At 43.3% G+C, this 4,758-nt stretch overlaps 1 long non-coding RNA gene across 1 annotated transcript; it reads left to right on the top strand.

The window, feature by feature from the left end:
* The first annotated feature begins 534 nt into the window (after positions 1-534).
* LOC122233236 lies at positions 535-3,267 on the top strand. The gene is made up of 3 exons (XR_006210756.1): positions 535-632; positions 2,167-2,443; positions 3,039-3,267. It is a non-coding gene; the product is annotated as an uncharacterized LOC122233236 (long non-coding RNA).
* The last annotated feature ends 1,491 nt before the right edge of the window (positions 3,268-4,758 follow it).

Here is a 4,758-nt window from a genome sequence, read left to right as displayed (position 1 = left end):
AGGTATATTGGCCCCAAGAAATGTTTAGATAGTGAGGTTTATCAATTTTCCCCCTGGATCAGTGTTTAATTGCTTTTAATAAAAATATAGAGTCATTTTTGCAGAGAAATAAGTGGCTATGTTATTTTAAGTAATTAAAAGCATAGAACAAAGTTTTATTTACTGTTATTTTAAGAATAAATACATTTTAAAGGGCTTTTATTTAGGAATACTGGATTGTGAGTATTTTCATCTATAATACGTCAGTAGACGTTAGTTCTTATTTTTGAGAGTATTACTAAAGGCTCCTGACATGGGAAAGTTGTTTCTACTGGTTTCCTTCTAGATTGAAAAGCAGCAGTCACCTCGAGAATACCCCTGCTACACGGAGGAGATTAAGTACCACAGAGGGTTTTTTTTCAATCTAAGGGCCCCATACACTCCAGTTTGCCCAGCTATGGGAATGTGGTGGGATCAATAGGGCTGCAATGTATGAGGTCACAAAGCGGCCTCTCTCATACCTCATTTCAAGGCTTAAGTTGCTCTTTGCATCGTAACAAATTGCCTTACAGCTTCCTGCTCACCTCTGTCAACTTGACTGAATTGGATACCCCTGGAGGTTCATGGCTTTGCCTCTGATATAACCTGCTTAGGTAAACCCCCAGCCTGTGCTGGAATTGAACTTTTAATAAGTAACTCAATAGAAAACATGAAATTGTAAAATAATGATATGAGGAGATTCCAACACCGAAAGGAAACATATTTTGAACCAATGAAATGGCAAAGCTAGTTATAGTTGACAAAATTAGTAGTAAAAAACATAGCAACTTTTTTTTAAAGGTGATTTACTGGGGAGCCTGGGTGGCTCAGTCGGTTGTGTGTCTGACTTGGGCTCAGGTCATGATCTCACCGCTTGTGGGTTCGAGCCCTGCGTTGGGCTCTGTGCTGACAGCTCAGAGCCAGGAGCCTGCTTCGGATTCTGTGTCTCCCTCTCTCTTCCCGTCCCCCACTCGTGCTCTCTCTCTCTCTCTCAAAAATAAATAAACATTAAAAAATTTTTTTCAGTTGATTTATTTATTTTGAGAGAGAGAAAGTAAGAAGGGGCAGAGAAAAAGGGAGAGAGAATCCCAAGCAGTCTGACAGCATGGAGCCCAATGCAGGTCTCAGTCTCACAACATGGGGCTCCATCTCAGGAACCATAAGACCATGACCGGAGCCGAAATCCAGAGGCAGGACACTTAACCTACTGAGCTACCCAGGTGCCCCAATACGTAGCAACTTAAAAAAAATTGTTAATGTTTATTTATTTTTGAGAGAGAAAGAGACAGAGCACAAGCAGAGGAGGGGCAGAGAAAGAGAGGGTGACACAGAATCCAGGGCAGGCTCCAGGCTCCGAGCTGCCAGCGCAGAGCCTGACATGGGCTCGATCTCACACACTGTAAGATCATGAGTTGAGCCAAAGTCAGGCACCCAGGTGCCTCAGCAACTATTTTTTTTTTTAAGTTTATTTATTTATTTGGAGAGAGACAGAGAGAGTGTGAGCGGGGAAGGGGCAGAGAAAGAGAGAAAATCTCAAGCTGGCTTTGTACTGTCAGCTCAGAGCCCAATGCAGGGTTCGAACTCACGAACTGTGAGATCGTGATCTGAGCCAAAATCAAGAGGCAGACACTTACCCGAGCCATCCAGGCACCCCAAGACAAAACAACTTTTTTTTAATGTTTATTTATTTATTTTTGAGAGAGAGAGAGAGCACAAGCCGGGGAGGGGCAAAGAGAGGGAGACCTAGAATCCGAAGCAGGCTCCAGGTTCTGAGCTGTCAGCATAGAGCCTGACGCAGGGCTCAAACCCAGGCACCGTGAGATCGTGACCTGAGCCAAAGTCAGACACTTAGCCAACTGAGCCACCCAGGTACCCCAATATATAGCAACTTTTAATTGCCATTTGGAGAAAATGTCTATGGATTTATGACCGTGATTATAGCTATCTCACCACCACTTACCAAAAGCGATGTACATTTGTGTTCCCTGAGTTGTCTTTTCTCCATAAATGTTTGCTGTTTAAAATTAAAACCTCCCCAAACATTAAAAAGTAAACTTCTATTGTCTAATTTTTTTCTCTAAACTCATGGTGCCTTTACATTCGATATCGTTCTGATGTGCGCCCGACTGTTTGCTGCTTATATTATAGATGACACTTCATCTCCAAGGATGACTTTATCTCTCCACTGTGCCTAGTGAACTCCTGGATAAACAGATCTCAGTATCATTGATTAGTTGTACTTGAACTAAATACACCTTCACACGCCTGGGATCTAAAGAGCCATCATCTCAACAAAAGCTTTTAAAGGTTTATCAGAGTGACAGGACAAAAATATGACATATGTTCAGAAAATTAAACAGCCTCATCTTCAGATCTAAAGAAATCTGTTACTGGGGTTTCCTGGTCCTGGAAAGGTAAACTGCAAGTAAGTGTTAGTGGCATTTCTAAGCACCGTGCAGGATAAACCTCTGTACAAATTACCATCAATAGGCACAACAGGGAAGCAGAAGCAGGAAGATTCATTTTCCTCTATTTGACTAGTTCAAATGAGTTTCTCTGCACAAAGCAATATATATGGTTCTCCAGCAGAAATGAAAAAATTTGAACACTATCACCTTCACCACAGTTCAAATGAGATATTAGAAGCTGTATACCACTCTGTGTGTGTGTGTGTGTGTGTGTGTGTGTATGCTTATACGTACACACACTCACACACACACACACGTATGTGTGCACCACAATCCAGACAAATAACTCCATTTAGATGCTCCAAGCTCTGGGATAAGCTAGTTATTCTCGTAGATTTTTGCTGAAAACATCTAAAAATCTCTCTAGCTGAGGCTAAATTTGCCTCCATTTTTTGAGGGCCTTCTTGGTGTCGCCGCCTTAATCTGCAGTCTAGATGGGTTTTCTGGATATCTGGACTCCTGTGAGCATGAAGATTTAACTCTCTAGGGACCGGATTCCTTATTTGTGTTACTGAGCGCTTGTTACTTTTCCTGTTCCATCCTGTTCTGCAGATTATGAGGACATCCTGGTCCGGGCACCTGTGCCTAGAATGTGGCCGTCAGCTCTCACGATGAGGAGGTTAAGAGCAAGGGCTCCACAGTCACTATCTGGGCTCAGACCTCTGACCGGCAGGGAGACCCTGGACAAGGTGCTTCGTCTCTGAGCCTCAGATTCCTAATCCACAAAATGGGGATAACCTGAGTGAAGATTAAATGTGATAACCCATTAAATATCCTTACAATGTTGCCTGGCACATAATGATTCCCCTGTAAGTGTAGATATTATTATTTATTTCACTCCTTCCGGGCGCAGACTAGCAGGAGGACTACATGGCAGGGCATGGTTCTTGTGAAGCCCACCGGGGAACAGGTCCATCAACCAGGTGGGCGGTAGGAGGCTCATGGGACCAATTTCTACTTGACAAAGGCTAAGACTGCAGTCGCAATAACCAGAGCAGAATTGTAAGGTGAGGTGCGTGGGTTTTTTTAAGTTTATTTATTTATTCGGGGGAGGAAGGGTTGGCAGAGAGAGAGGGAGAGAGGAATCCCAAGCAGATTGTGCGCTGACAGCGCAGAGCCCAACATGGGGCTTGAACCCATGAACCACGAGATCATGACCTGAGCCGAACCCAGACAAGAGTCAGACACCTAATAGGCTGAGCCCCCCAGGAGCCCTAAGGTGAGTATTGTTTTAACCAGAACCGGAGAAGTTAGCAGAGTAAGAGGCTTCTTTCAGAGACTCTCATTCAGATAGACTAGAAAAGAGTTAGAAACGCTGGCAGCTGCTTGGAAATCAACGGTTAATACGTTTTCCGGAAGTAGAGCGAGGACTGAGAATATCTGAGGACAGTTGCTACAACGTCATCAGAAAACTATTGAATAAACTCATGAAGGATAAGGTTCATGGAGCAGGTAGGGGTTAAGCCTAGAACAGGGGTCTGCCAACTTGTTCTGAAAAAAAGCCAGATAGGAAATATTTTCAGCTTTGTGGGCCATACAGCGTACGTTGCAATTACTTAATTGCCATTGTCACGCGAAAGCAGCCATGGATGGTATGCAAGCAAATAGGCATGACTATGTTCCATAAAAATTTATTTGCAAAAATAGGCAGCCACCACATTTGACTGGCTGGGAATAATTTGCTGACTCCTCTTCTGGAACACCAACAACAGTAACCATCATCATGATAATCATTTTTAATAATTAAATCTTGACCACGTACCAAACGCTGGGCTAAACTCCCTTTTCAACTTATTTTCTTATAACACTATGAGGTATATGCCATTATTACCCCTATTTATTTGTCAGAGGGGAAACAGGATCAGAGAATTACTTATCTCCTTTTCTCCTAACACTGCACGGTCACACGGGTAATCAATATTGGCCAGAATTTATGACCAGGCAGTTTGGCCCCAGAGATCGAATACTCTTAATCACTGCATCATTTTGCCACTTGAGTGGGAGTGGGGTTGGGTGGCGTAGAGGCTATTTTAATTACCTATTCATCTCCATGTCCTCCTAAAGGGCCACTTACCCTAGTTGTTCCTGTTTGCTTTGGCTATTTTATGTGGCTCAAATACACTCAACACTTTAAAATGGCCCCCAATTCCCTGCAGGATCTAGACCCAGCCTAGCAAGCCAGTTTTGCACCAAGCTCCCCCCTTTTTTCTGCTTTCCAACTCACCTGTCTTCCTGCCCTGGAATATTCCATTCTGCTTATTGCCTTAGGCAT

Source organism: Panthera tigris, chromosome D4, assembly GCF_018350195.1.
Source record: "Panthera tigris isolate Pti1 chromosome D4, P.tigris_Pti1_mat1.1, whole genome shotgun sequence".
In the NCBI taxonomy this organism is placed as follows: Eukaryota; Metazoa; Chordata; class Mammalia; order Carnivora; family Felidae; genus Panthera; species Panthera tigris.
Note: the sequence above shows the minus strand (reverse complement) of the source record. Positions and strands in the feature narration are given on the sequence as shown.